General features: G+C 47.5%; 9 non-coding genes across 9 annotated transcripts; 4 read left to right on the forward strand and 5 right to left on the reverse strand.

Moving 5' to 3' along the window:
• Positions 1–913: 913 nt before the first annotated feature.
• Trnav-uac (transfer RNA valine (anticodon UAC)) lies at positions 914–986 on the forward strand. The gene has a single exon. It is a non-coding gene; the product is annotated as a tRNA-Val (tRNA).
• Positions 987–1621: 635 nt separating this feature from the next.
• Positions 1622–1693, reverse strand: Trnap-ugg (transfer RNA proline (anticodon UGG)). Its single transcript has one exon. It is a non-coding gene; the product is annotated as a tRNA-Pro (tRNA).
• Positions 1694–3489: 1796 nt separating this feature from the next.
• Positions 3490–3561, reverse strand: Trnap-cgg (transfer RNA proline (anticodon CGG)). The gene has a single exon. It is a non-coding gene; the product is annotated as a tRNA-Pro (tRNA).
• Positions 3562–3782: 221 nt separating this feature from the next.
• On the forward strand, positions 3783–3855 carry Trnav-uac (transfer RNA valine (anticodon UAC)). The gene has a single exon. It is a non-coding gene; the product is annotated as a tRNA-Val (tRNA).
• A 6337-nt stretch (positions 3856–10192) lies between these two features.
• Positions 10193–10265, forward strand: Trnav-uac (transfer RNA valine (anticodon UAC)). Its single transcript has one exon. It is a non-coding gene; the product is annotated as a tRNA-Val (tRNA).
• A 635-nt stretch (positions 10266–10900) lies between these two features.
• On the reverse strand, positions 10901–10972 carry Trnap-ugg (transfer RNA proline (anticodon UGG)). The gene has a single exon. It is a non-coding gene; the product is annotated as a tRNA-Pro (tRNA).
• Positions 10973–12762: 1790 nt separating this feature from the next.
• Positions 12763–12834, reverse strand: Trnap-cgg (transfer RNA proline (anticodon CGG)). Its single transcript has one exon. It is a non-coding gene; the product is annotated as a tRNA-Pro (tRNA).
• A 221-nt stretch (positions 12835–13055) lies between these two features.
• Positions 13056–13128, forward strand: Trnav-uac (transfer RNA valine (anticodon UAC)). Its single transcript has one exon. It is a non-coding gene; the product is annotated as a tRNA-Val (tRNA).
• A 635-nt stretch (positions 13129–13763) lies between these two features.
• Positions 13764–13835, reverse strand: Trnap-ugg (transfer RNA proline (anticodon UGG)). The gene has a single exon. It is a non-coding gene; the product is annotated as a tRNA-Pro (tRNA).
• Positions 13836–14485: the final 650 nt, after the last annotated feature.

Consider the following 14485-nt stretch of genomic DNA (forward strand, 5'->3'; position numbering starts at 1 on the left):
CACCTTATAACCACAAACAAATACATGCGATGGGATGTTGACTTTGACTTGCATCTCAACCGATCTGATACCAGAAAAACATTGCAACTTATGTTGCCTGGACCACTTTTCAAGTCGAATGTTACGCACTTCGCCATATTTAGTGAGCACATCTTTTAAGAAACAGTTGTCTACTTCAGGGGGCAGGTTGTAAATACGAACGTTGGAGATCTCGACATCAGCGTTAGTAATTTTGACAGTACTCACATTGCCGTCGCGATGCCGGAAATCGACGCCGCCGCCATGTTTCTGCAAAAGACGTTCCAGTAAGAGGGGATTCAGAAGCTTCACGAAGAAGCAGTATAAATCCAGGTCGTAGTAGGCAGTGTGAACTTGATCAGTGGTTATGCCTATTGTATCGACGATCCATTCATGAACTTCCAGTGAACTTGGCTGAACTGATCGTGTAGCCTTGTCAAACTCGAACTGCAGGGTATTTTTCCTTGGAATCGTGGGAACCATTTTGCAAATTAACCCAAATGGGCTAACTGCATACGGATATACTTCAAACAACGACACGAACACACAACCACCCACAATCACGTGAAACAGAAAGCACAAATACAACGTAAACAAGCAAGTGACACTGAGCGCTCCGAACGTCCGCACGCTGCCGCGTCGCAAGCGGTAATGCACCCCGAGACCAACGAGCCTTCTCGATGCACATGAGTAACGCCTCCGTTCTTGGTATCACCGTGCAGAGCTACTGCTCACCCAGCGTTCTCCCTGGCTGTTGCGGTTTCATTGTTTTTATCGTTGTCTTTTACTATAGCAACTTCTAGAATCGGACGGAGCTCGTAGCCGATGCCCTTGCTTACGCAGGAAAAATCTGTTGGAACTACGGTTTTCCAGGTAGTACAACGGCAAAACCGTCGTTTCCGTGGTGTAGCGGTTATCACGCCTGCTTTACACGCAGAAGGTCCCCGGTTCGGTCCCGGGCGGAAGCACGACTTTTTTTAAACCTGTTTTCGGATTCCATTTCCGAGATAACGTCACGTCTGCGTATGCGGGATAATAAATGTCGTGTGCTACACCGATATCGCCTCATTTTACTGTCAAATGCTCTTGCTCCCATAGTGCACCGGTATTCAGTAACTCAGAACGCTCGTAGCTCCATTCTGGCCTGCAAAATTTAGTATCCATTTCTTCAAGACTACTTCAAGTTCGCTTCATACTGGCTTTCCTGAGCTCTTTGCACTCGCCTTGTCACAACTCTGTTGAAGCGTGAACGTAACTAATAGTGAGAAACTCTTAACTACGCTCAGTCTTGTATCCCACCCTTTGGTTGACGTTGTCGCTAATCAGATGAAGGTAGACTGCTCCACGATTGAGCTTCGTCTCCACTCACGGTGCACACGTTCTGCAAAAACAACCTTTGTTTTCCGTTGCATGCAAGATTACTGTCGGCTCTTCTACAGAAATCGACCTATGTAATTTACTGGTATCAGATTCTTGCCATATCAAACGGTCCCTTCATGACCGTAGGGCTACACACAGCGTGCTGCGGCACGCATCTGTTCTTCATTGCAGAGCTACAAACGTGGGTGAGCTACACCTACTCTTCAGCACGGTCAAAACGGTAGGGCTCGTCAGGGATTTGAACCCGGGACCTCCTGCACCCAAAGCAGGAATCATACCCCTAGACCAACGAGCCACCAGCTGGTAGCAGTGAAGGTAATCCCAAGCAGTCCACCTCTGAGGAACACAAACTTTCATGTAAATCAGGAAGAAAAGCGCTTTCTGAAGGCAGCGCCCACCACTGATGGCAAGAATATTAAAGGCAATGAATGTAGAGTGAATAATTTCATCGCGCTCTGCAGATGAACAGACGGTGGTGTTTCACTTTCGTCATGTGGTTTCTCAGTGTCAACGGAAGGCAAATGCACTAAACAAAAGTACACCGGGAATCCGAAACACCAACTCATAACGAAAAGATAGCGGAATATACTGCAAGCAAAACTTCCAAACACGACTCCTGAAGGCGTCGGTGCCTTAAGAATTATTCCGTGCAGCAATGATCATCTACGAAGAGCCAACTGTATGTGTCGCTCCACCACGCAACTTTTTTTGATATCGTTTTACCTAAATTTCCATTACCTTTTCTTTACAAGAATACCGTGTTTCTTTCAACTGGTCTGCTTCGTCCAGCAGCGATAGTAGTAAGTAAACCGACAACAGTGTCATTAGAAGTAGGTCAGACACAAAAATCTGAGTTGCTCTGTAGCTCATGTTATTCTGCTTTCAAATGCAATTGCATGGCTGGGAGTAGTGTCGTACTCCTGTAATGCAGGCGTCCGGGAGGCCGTTGCTGTGGGAGACATCTGGGAACAACTACAAATACGGACGTTTCATTAGCTCAGGAACGACCGCGATGCTCTTATCGAGCTCTGCAGATTGACCAGACTGCAGTGCGGAATTTTCGGCTAGTGGTGGCTCGGGGTTAAGAGAAGTCGGGAGCTGTGAGCAAAACTACATCGGGAAACCGAAACAGACGACTCATAACGAAAAGATTGCGGAATGTACTGCAAAAGCAAACGTTGGAGAAGACGAACTCTGAAGCAGTCGGTGCTTTAACAATCATTCCGTGCAGCAACGATAATCTGGGAAGAGCGAAGGGTGGGTACCGCTCGACCACACAACAAAATTTTATATAATGTTCTACTTGTTCTAAATTCGCGTTTCCAGGCCATCAGTAAAATACTGTGTGATTTACACCTGGCTTGCTTCTTCGAAAAGCGATATTAAGAAATACATCGAATGCAACGTCATTAGGGGTCGCGGGTCCGGGCGCCGGCGCGCCAGCGGCGGCCTGTCGGGGCTGCTGGTGCCTCCATGTAGAGCTACCGCTACCGCTGGGCCCGGGCTCCTTGCCGCTAACGAAGTGATTGCTTTTGGTGACATCATTTGCAATAGCGACTGCGCGAATTGACGGTAGCTCGTACGGAAAGCAAGAGTAGCTGATGCTACCGAGGACTCGGCCGCGTTCATTGCCGACGACTTCTTGGGCTCTAATTCATGGTGGCATTCAGACAGGCAAGGGTGATGTCGATTGTTAGGTACGAATGCGAAATTCCTGCATTGTGCGTTTCCGCAAAGTGATTTTTGCGCCAAAGTTGCGATCGTCCTCAAGTTGTGTCACATGTGGAGCTCACAGCGTAGCAGTTTCCGTGGTGTAGCGGTTATCACGTCTGCCAACACGCAGAAGGTCACCGGTTCGATTCCGGGCGGAAACACATTTTTGTCGCACTCAACAAGACACTTGCTACAATCTCTACTGTGAACATTTAAATCAATTTCAAACGTCCAACCACCAGGCTGCAGATGGCTCAAATGATACATGAAACTCTTTCAGAACCGGCTACTTGGTTTTTGTGCTTACCTGGAGGGCTGGAAATGCGCGGAACAGCCGCCGGCATGCCAGTAGTCGCCACACGTTTGCACAAAACGCAAGGGCTCGTCCGGGATTTGAACCCGGGACCTCCTGCACCCGAAGCAGGGATCATACCCCGAGACCAACGAGCCTTCTCGATGCACATGAGTAACGCCTCCGTTCTTGGTATCACCGTGCAGAGCTGCTGCTCACCCAGCGTTCTCCCTGGCTGTTGCGGTTTCATTGTTTTTATCGTTGTCTTTTACTATAGCAACTTCTAGAATCGGACGGAGCTCGTAGCCGATGCCCTTGCTTACGCAGGAAAAATCTGTTGGAACTACGGTTTTCCAGGTAGTACAACGGCAAAACCGTCGTTTCCGTGGTGTAGCGGTTATCACGCCTGCTTTACACGCAGAAGGTCCCCGGTTCGGTCCCGGGCGGAAGCACGACTTTTTTTAAACCTGTTTTCGGATTCCATTTCCGAGATAACGTCACGTCTGCGTATGCGGGATAATAAATGTCGTGTGCTACACCGATATCGCCTCATTTTACTGTCAAATGCTCTTGCTCCCATAGTGCACCGGTATTCAGTAACTCAGAACGCTCGTAGCTCCATTCTGGCCTGCAAAATTTAGTATCCATTTCTTCAAGACTACTTCAAGTTCGCTTCATACTGGCTTTCCTGAGCTCTTTGCACTCGCCTTGTCACAACTCTGTTGAAGCGTGAACGTAACTAATAGTGAGAAACTCTTAACTACGCTCAGTCTTGTATCCCACCCTTTGGTTGACGTTGTCGCTAATCAGATGAAGGTAGACTGCTCCACGATTGAGCTTCGTCTCCACTCACGGTGCACACGTTCTGCAAAAACAACCTTTGTTTTCCGTTGCATGCAAGATTACTGTCGGCTCTTCTACAGCAATCGACCTATGTAATTTACTGGTATCAGATTCTTGCCATATCAAACGGTCCCTTCATGACCGTAGGGCTACACACAGCGTGCTGCGGCACGCATCTCTTCTTCATTGCAGAGCTACAAACGTGGGTGAGCTACACCTATTCTTCAGCACGGTCAAAACGGTAGGGCTCGTCCGGGATTTGAACCCGGGACCTCCTGCACCCAAAGCAGGAATCATACCCCTTTTTTTTGTTTTTTACACCATTTTTTTATTTTTTCTTTTTTTTGTTTTTTTTTTATATTTTCTTTATTATTTTTTCTTTTTATTTTTTTTTATTTTTTTTTACTTTTATTATTAAGGCCTCCTTCCTCCCCTACAGCCCGTCCTTCCGCTCGCCATTTGTGCCTTCTTCGGCTAGCTTCTGTGCTATGTTTGGTCCATATGAGATAGGTGAGTGACGAAGTAAATGTATACAAGTAAATAAAAATCCCTTCTTTTGGGGTTATGGAAAGGAAATAGTTCTGTTACATTCTTCCATCGTTGTGTGGGAGCGATTTTTATAGGAGAGCCAGGCTTACTTCAGCCTGATGGCTTCTCATGTGTGTGTCAGCAACCTATTAGTGCTGCGACACGAGGGCGAAGGATAAACGAAATAGCCACCTTGTTGGCGTACAATGAATGAGAAGCTTAATAGATAATTTCATAAGGGAAAAAAAAGGAATCCTGAGGTTGAACAACATGTCGTTTGATCGTTCTTCAGCTCTGTCGGTGAGACAATGTTCGGTTCAAAAAATTTGCGTAGTTGTCTTTGTATTTCATTTGTCGTTCGAGCTTTTGATGTTCTGTCATCAGGTACATCCAATAATCTGCTTCACTTTTCGTCATAGCCGTTGAGATGTAATGGACTGTCAGTCCTTTGAGCCAGTTGGCTGACCTTCTTTTAGTGTTAGGATATGGCACGTCATCAGGCAGAAGGACGTGTGTCGGTGAAATTGTGTTAGGTGACGTACGTAGCACATGGCTAGTTTTTGCCTGAAGAGATTCCACACGTCTTTCACATCTTCACAGACGAAGCGATGTTCTGCATTGTCGACGACATTGCAGCTGGAACAGTTTGGTGTGTGTGCCAGACGTATCGCGTGCAGTTTGGAGTTGGTTGGGATTTTTCTATTGACTGCGAGGTACCACGTCGATCGCACATTGGATGGTAGATGGGGGTCAGATATGTTGTCCCATATGTTTTTCCAATTATAATGTCGAAACTTGTTTTCTATTCGATTGCGCAATTTTCCTTCCAGCAAGGTGTTGTAAACCTCCTTAACCCGATATATGTCCTTCTCCGGTATTCTATGGCGTACATAGCTGTATTCCACCAGAAAATGTTTATAGTGGTACAGCTCGTGGGAGATGTGATGCACATCGATTGGTGGATCTCTGCTGACTGGGGTGATTTCACCTAAGAGATGAGCCACTAAGGTCCGCGGTGATCGTTGCCACTGTTTATAAGTTTTGCTAACGTATAGCGCTTGCGCTTTAAGGTAGATGTCTGTCAGTTGTAGCCCTCCATTGCGTGTCGGTAGCGTCAAGGTATCATATGAAACCTTAAATATCTGACCTCTACTGACAAAATAACCAAGCGCTGCTTGCATTTGGTGTGCAATGGTTCGTGACCTGCAGAGGCAGCACTTGAGCAACATAGTTGACTTTGGAAGTGATGTATGTATTGGCCAGTTGCACTTTTTGTATTACGTTTAAATTACGCAAGCTGTGTTGTTTTATGCTTGCCCGTAAGGTGGCAAGTAATTTTCGATAATTGAGAGCGGCCGTGCGGCGGATATTACTCGTATATTCTATTCCAAGGCATTTGATTTTTTCCACAGTGTTGATACTTCCAGCGGCTCTGATCTCTATACCCCGACCAAGATTCATAATACCAGATTTATTGCGGTTGAGTTTAGCTCCTGACGCCATTTCGTAGGTCGCCACAACTTCAAGTACTGTTTCCACCTCTCTTTCGTCAGTCACAAGTACCCCTACATCGTCCGCGTAGGCTTGACATATGATCTTGTGTCCGCGTATATGTAATCCACGGAGTTGCCGAGTCAGAGATACTAAGAGAGGTTCAAGCGCAATCGCGAAAAGCGTCATGGACATTGGGCAACCTTGTCTTACCGAACTCTGAATATTGATCGGGTGACTGAGTTGTCCGTTGACACTGATTCTTGACGTGCTATTCGTCAGTATGTTTTTCACGGAGGCTATAATTTTCTGGGGGAAGTGCATGGATGTCATACACCGGAGCAGGTACGAATGATTAACTTTATCAAAAGCTTTTTCAAAGTCAAGCGACATCAGAGCACAGCGAATGTTGCAGGCTTCCGATATCGCTATAATGTCTCTGTAGTCGCATAAGGTCTGAAATATCGTTCTGTCCTTTCCCACACTTGTCTGGTAGGCTCCTGTCACTGTACGAATAACAGAATTGAACCTTTGAATCATGATACGGGCGAAGATTTTATAATCACTATTGAGAAGTGTTATGGGTCGAAGATTCTCCACGGTTTTGCCTCCTGGTGTTTTGGGGACTAAGACCACTGTACCTTCACAGAATTCCTTCGGAAGGTCAGTGTCCGCATTTAGTATTTCATTGCAGACGAGTGTCAATTTAGCAATTATTTGTTCGCGAAAAGTTTGATAAAATTCAGCGGGTAGCCCATCTGGTCCAGGTGATTTGTTCTTTGGGCTCTTCGAGATGGCATCTTCGACGTCTTCGTCCGTTATTCTCGCTGCGAGCACATCAGCTTCTTCTGGAGTGAGTCGCTCTGTCGTCCTAGCAGTGAGAGCTTGCTGCGCTGTTTCATCTGTCTGTGTATTGGCCAGCAATTCACTAAAGTGTCGATGGATCTCATCTCGTATTGCAGCTTGATCTGTCAAGAGTCTCCCGTCTGAAGTTTTGAGTTCCGTCAGAATTTTAACTTTTTGTCTTTTGTTCTCTTGGAGAATGTGGTACATCGATATTGTTTCTTCTCGTGTACCGTTCTGCAAACGCGTTCGTATTTTACAGCCTTCGAGATGGTGTCTCTGCAGGTTGAGCAATTTTGCTTTTATTCTGTTGATTTGCCCATAATTTGTTATGACTGTAGCATCACGAACGCACAAGTCTCTCAGACAGCTGAAGTAAAACTCTACTGTCCGCTTCCGCCAGGCGACTTTTTCACGGGAGTAAGTTTTCATTGTCTTTATTATTGCGGGCTTCGCGCAGTTTAGCCACCAATTCAGCGCCGTGCCGTACAAGTGGAACTTCCTTTCACATTCTGCCCAAGTGGTGTGGAAGGCGGCGTGACATCCAGGATCCGAAAGATGAGTAACGTTTAGCTTCCACTGACCTCTCGCCCTGTAAGTGCCTTGTTTCTCTAAATTTATCGTACATATGTACGCGATATGATCAGAGAAAATCGTGGGCCATAGCTCAGACTGTAAAACGTGTCTCCTTAAATTGGATGTTGCGTAAATTCTGTCGATACGACTGGCAGAATGGCTGGTGATATAGGTGAAACCTAGCCTATCACCGTGTTTTAGTTCCCAAGTATCAAACAGTTGGAAGTCTCTGACGATGTCCTCCAGCTCCAGAGATTTGTTAAAATTTGGCGTCTGATCCTTGGGACTCAGCACGCAATTAAAGTCACCCGCAAAAATTATTTGGTCAAATCGCACCGCGAAAAGGGGGGCGATGTCCTCTTTGAAAAATTCGGCCCTGCGGCGCTTGTTTCCGGTTCCTGACGGGGCATATATGTTGATAAACCTGGTGTTGTTTATCGTGACAGCGAGACCTCTACTGTTAGGCAGTTGCGCCACGTCTGTAAGTAGGATCCCCTCTTTAGTCATAATCGCTGTGCCGAGGCTATTGTCATTGCCAGGATTGATGACGGCGTTGTAGCCAGTGATGTCGTCCAAACGGATAGCCGTTACTTCTTGCAGCATTAAGATGTCAATATCAGCGGCGTACAGAAAATCTTGGAGATTTCTCAGATTGAGGGTGCTGCTAATTTTATTTATATTCAAGGTTGCAATTCTGTACGCCTGTAAAGCCGTCATGTCGACTATACCGTGTCAGGTGGGGTACTGTTTGCCAAGGGAAGTGGATGCTTGCTCCACTTAGAAGAAGTCGGCATCATCATCTGCCGCACGAGTATCTTTGATGGTGGTTTGTTGCCGGGTGGACACATCCTGTCGACGGTCGGGTGCCGTCCGTCCTGAACGTTGTGCTGTGTCAGCCATTTCTGCATCATGGCTTTGCTCCTCCATGTCATCCGCCCAGTCTCGCGTGCACGTAACTTCCCGCGTGTACGTGTTGGGTACAAGTGGAAGGTCCTTCAGACTAGCTGTACCGTCTTGAATGTGGATTCCACGGTCGGGGTCAGTGTCCTCATTTCGAGTCTTCTTTTTTATTGTTCGATCTTCCAGAGGAGTTGCCTGTGTCGTCTCCGCCAGTTCTTGGCCTATTTGTTTCGCCTTTTCGCGCAGAATTGGCGCGGCTTCTGCTGCTCCCTGACGGGCTATTCGACGTTTCTTCCGTTTCTTTGGTGAAACAGTTATAGGCTGCTGGTCATTATCCTCCGACGTAGCAACCGTATCTTCTTTGTGTTGCCCGACTTCTTCGAGTGATTTGCACATGCCTTCTTCTGCCGTCTTAGCCTGGTCTTGTTCTCCACGCCTGTCAGTTTCCTCGTATTGTGAGTGTGCTGGACCTGTAGCTTCTGTGCTGCTAGTATCCATGGCTACGCTACCATCGGGAACGTCGGCATAAGCAACTACCGCCGTGTCGATACACATGTCTGGGGCGACCTCACTGCGTAGTGCGGCGGCGTACGTCACGGGTAGCGTGGCCATTTGACTAGGCGGGTCTCGCTCCCCAGTCGGCAGTTGCGTCACACGCCGTTGAACACACTGCGCGCGGACGTGTTGCGTAGAACCACAGCCCGAGCAGGTTCTCGGCTGGCCATCGTAAATGATGATCGCTCTATATCCACCAATCCAGAGATACGGTGGGATATGTTTCAGCATGTCAATCTTAACTTGCCTGACTCCATTTAATACTGGATACTTGTGCAAGCTAGACCATTTTTCGGCGACATTGCTGATAATGGTGCCATAGTCTCTCAGTTTGTTGTTAATCTCCTCGGGCGTTATTTCAAAGGGGAGCTCAAAGATTCGAACCGTTCGTATTCCCATTCCGGCACGCGAAACCGTGACCTGCCCTATGTGTCCGTCTGAATGTTTGAATTTTGCCACCCCACCACATGCTTCTACAATTTGGTCGCACTTGTCAGAACTGGATAACTTAAGGAACACAGTCGGACTGACAATCGACAGGTGTATTCCAATCAATTCATCCACTTTGATCTGAAAAGTTTCTTCGATAAATGCCTCAACTTCGTAAGATTTCGGTCGGGTGTAGTTCGGATCGAAAATCAACTTCAAAGTATCGCGTCGCGTTGTCTGATCCATTATGTCAATCTAAAAATGTTATCGTGAACTATGACTAACGCAGAAGGCGCGCACTCACCACACAGCGCCGGCCGCTCGCAGCGACGATGTAAACAGCCGCACCGCACGTCCGCACAGCACGGCCGCTGGCGGCGGAATGCCCCTAGACCAACGAGCCTTCTCGATGCACATGACTATCGCCTCCGTTCTTGGTATCACCGTGCAGAGCTGCTGCTCACCCAGCGTTCTCCCTGGCTGTTGCGGTTTGATTGTTTTTATCGTTGTCTTTTACTATAGCAACTTCTAGAATCGGACGGAGCTCGTAGCCGATGCCCTTGCTTACGCAGGAAAAATCTGTTGGAGCTACGGTTTTCCAGGTAGTACAACGGCAAAACCGTCGTTTCCGTGGTGTAGCGGTTATCACGTCTGCTTTACACGCAGAAGGTCCCCGGTTCGATCCCGGGCGGAAGCACGACTTTTTTTAAACCCGTTTTCAGATTCCATTTCCGAGATAACGTCACGTCTGCGTGTGCGGGATAATAAATGTCGTGTGCTACACCGATATCGCCTCATTTTACTGACAAATGCTCTTGCTCCCATAGTGCACCGGTATTCAGTAACTCAGAACGCTCGTAGCTCCATTCTGGCCTGCAAAATTTAGTATCCATTTCTTCAAGACTACTTCAAGTTCGCTTCATACTGGCTTTCCTGATCTCTTTGCACTCGCCTTGTCACAACTCTGTTGAAGTGTGAACGTAACTAATAGTGAGAAACTCTTAACTACGCTCAGTCTTGTATCCCACTCTTTGGTTGACGTTGTCGCTAATCAGATGAAGGTAGACTGCTCCACGATTGAGCTTCGTCTCCACTCACGGTGCACACGTTCTGCAAAGACAACCTTTGTTTTCCGTTGCATGCAAGATTACTGTCGGCTCTTCTACAGAAATCGACCTATGTAATTTACTGGTATCAGATTCTTGCCATATCAAACGGTCCCTTCATGACCGTAGGGCCACACACAGCGTGCTGCGGCACGCATCTGTTCTTCATTGCAGAGCTACAAACGTGGGTGAGCTCCACCTACTCTTCAGCACGGTCAAAACGGTAGGGCTCGTCCGGGATTTGAACCCGGGACCTCCTGCACCCAAAGCAGGAATCATACCCCTAGACCAACGAGCCACTTGCCGGTGGCAGTGAAGGTAATCCCAAGCAGTCCAGCTCCGAGGAACACAAACTTTCATGTAAATCAGAAAGAAAAGCGCTTTCTGAAGGCAGCGCCCACCACTGATGGAAAGAATATTAAAGGCAATGAATGTAGAGTGAATAATTTCATCGCGCTCTGCAGATGAACAGACGGTGGTGTTTCACTTTCGTCATGTGCTTTCTTAGCATCAAGGGAAGGCAAATGCACTAAACAAAAGAACACCGGGAATCCGAAACACCAACTCATAACGAAAAGATAGCAGAATATACTGCAAGCAAAACTTCCAAACACGACTCCTGAAGGCGTCGGTGCCTTAAGAATTATTCCGTGCAGCAATGATCATCTACGAAGAGCCAACTGTATGTGTCGCTCCAGCACGCAACTTTTTTGATATCGTTTTACCTAAATTTCCATTACCTGTTCGTTACAAGAATACCGTGTGGCTTTCAACTGGTCTGCTTCGTCCAGCAGCGATAATAGTAACTAAACCGACCACAGTATCATTAAAAGTAGGTCAGACACAAAAGTCGGAGTTGCTCTGTAGCTCATGTTATTCTGCTTTCAAATGCAATTGTATGGCTGGGAGTAGGGGCGTACTCCTGTAATGCAGGCGTCCGGGAGGCCGTTTCTGTGGGAGACATCTGGGAACAACTACAGACACGGCCGTTTCATTAGCTCAGGAACGACCGCGATGCTCTTATCGAGCTCTGCAGATTGACCGGACTGCAGTGCGGAATTTTCTGCTAGTGGTGGCTCGGGGTTAAGAGAAGCCGGGAGGTGTGAGCAAATCTACATCGGGAAACCGAAACAGACGACTCATAACGAAAAGATTGCGGAATGTACAGCAAAAGCAAACGTTGGAGAAGACGAACTCTGAAGCCGTCGGTGCTTTAACAATCATTCCGTGCAGCAACGATAATCTGGGAAGAGCGAAGGGTGGGTTCCGCTCGACCACACAACAAATTTTATATAATGTTCTACTTGTTCTAAATTTGCGTTTCCAGATCATCAGTAAAATACTGTGTGATTTACACCTGGCTTGCTTCTTCCAAAAGCGATATTAAGAAATACATCGACTGCAACGTCATTAGGGGTCGCGGGTCCGGGCGCCGGCGCGCCAGCGGCGGCCTGTCGGGGCTGCTGGTGCCTCCATGTAGAGCTACCGCTGGGCCCGGGCTCCTTGCCGCTAACGAAGTGATTGCTTTTGGTGACATCATATGCAATAGCGACTGCGCGAATTGACGGTAGCTCATACGGAAAGCAAGAGTAGCTGATGCTACCGAGGACTCGGCCGCGAGCTTGTCCGACGACTTCTTGGGCTCTTATTCGTGGTGGCATTCAGACAGGCAAGGGTGCTGTCGATTGTTGCGTACGAATGCGAAATACCTGCATTGTGCGTTTCCGCAAAGTGATTTTTACGCCAAAGTTGTGATCGTCCTGCAAGTTGTGTCACATGTGGATCTCAGAGCTTAGCAGTTTCCGTGGTGTAGCGGTTATCACGTCTGCCTAACAGGCAGAAGGTCTCCGTTTCGATTCCGGGCGTAATCACTTTTTCGTCGCACTCAACAAGACACTTGCTACAATCTCTACTGTGAACATTTAAATCAATTTCAAACGTCCAACCACCAGGCTGCAGATGGCTCAAATGATACGTGAAACTCTTTCAGAACCGACTACTTGGTTTTTGTGCTTACCTGGAGGGCAGGAAATGCGCGGAACAGCCGCCGGCATGCCGGTAGTCGCCACACGTTTGCACAAAACGCAAGGGCTCGTCCGGGATTTGAACCCGGGAACTCCTGCACCCGAAGCAGGAATCATACCCCTAGACCAACGAGCCTTCTCGATGCACATGACTATCGCCTCCGTTCTTGGTATCACCGTGCAGAGCTGCTGCTCACCCAGCGTTCTCCCTGGCTGTTGCGGTTTGATTGTTTTTATCGTTGTCTTTTACTATAGCAACTTCTAGAATCGGACGGAGCTCGTAGCCGATGCCCTTGCTTACGCAGGAAAAATCTGTTGGAGCTACGGTTTTCCAGGTAGTACAACGGCAAAACCGTCGTTTCCGTGGTGTAGCGGTTATCACGTCTGCTTTACACGCAGAAGGTCACCGGTTCGATCCCGGGCGGAAGCACGACTTTTTTTAAACCCGTTTTCGGATTCCATTTCCGAGATAACGTCACGTCTGCGTGTGCGGGATAATAAATGTCGTGTGCTACACCTATATCGCCTCATTTTACTGACAAATGCTCTTGCTCCCATAGTGCACCGGTATTCAGTAACTCAGAACGCTCGTAGCTCCATTCTGGCCTGCAAAATTTAGTATCCATTTCTTCAAGACTACTTCAAGTTCGCTTCATACTGGCTTTCCTGATCTCTTTGCACTCGCCTTGTCACAACTCTGTTGAAGTGTGAACGTAACTAATAGTGAGAAACTCTTAACTACGCTCAGTCTTGTATCCCACTCTTTGGTTGACGTTGTCGCTAATCAGATGAAGGTAGACTGCTCCACGATTGAGCTTCGTCTCCACTCACGGTGCACACGTTCTGCAAAGACAACCTTTGTTTTCCGTTGCATGCAAGATTACTGTCGGCTCTTCTACAGAAATCGACCTATGTAATTTACTGGTATCAGATTCTTGCCATATCAAACGGTCCCTTCATGACCGTAGGGCCACACACAGCGTGCTGCGGCACGCATCTGTTCTTCATTGCAGAGCTACAAACGTGGGTGAGCTCCACCTACTCTTCAGCACGGTCAAAACGGTAGGGCTCGTCCGGGATTTGAACCCGGGACCTCCTGCACCCAAAGCAGGAATCATACCCCTAGACCAACGAGCCACTTGCCGGTGGCAGTGAAGGTAATCCCAAGCAGTCCAGCTCCGAGGAACACAAACTTTCATGTAAATCAGAAAGAAAAGCGCTTTCTGAAGGCAGCGCCCACCACTGATGGTAAGAATATTAAAGGCAATGAATGTAGAGTGAATAATTTCATCGCGCTCTGCAGATGAACAGACGGTGGTGTTTCACTTTCGTCATGTGCTTTCTTAGCATCAAGGGAAGGCAAATGCACTAAACAAAAGAACACCGGGAATCCGAAACACCAACTCATAACGAAAAGATAGCGGAATATACTGCAAGCAAAACTTCCAAACACGACTCCTGAAGGCGTCGGTGCCTTAAGAATTATTCCGTGCAGCAATGATCATCTACGAAGAGCCAACTGTATGTGTCGCTCCACCACGCAACTTTTTTTGATATCGTTTTACCTAAATTTCCATTACCTGTTCGTTACAAGAATACCGTGTGGCTTTCAACTGGTCTGCTTCGTCCAGCAGCGATAGTAGTAACTAAACCGACCACAGTATCATTAAAAGTAGGTCAGACACAAAAGTCGGAGTTGCTCTGTAGCTCATGTTATTCTGCTTTCAAATGCAATTGTATGGCTGGGAGTAGGGGCGTACTCCTGTAATGCAGGCGTCCGGGAGGCC

Source organism: Schistocerca gregaria, chromosome 2 (assembly GCF_023897955.1).
Source record: "Schistocerca gregaria isolate iqSchGreg1 chromosome 2, iqSchGreg1.2, whole genome shotgun sequence".
Lineage (NCBI taxonomy): Eukaryota > Metazoa > Arthropoda > Insecta > Orthoptera > Acrididae > Schistocerca > Schistocerca gregaria.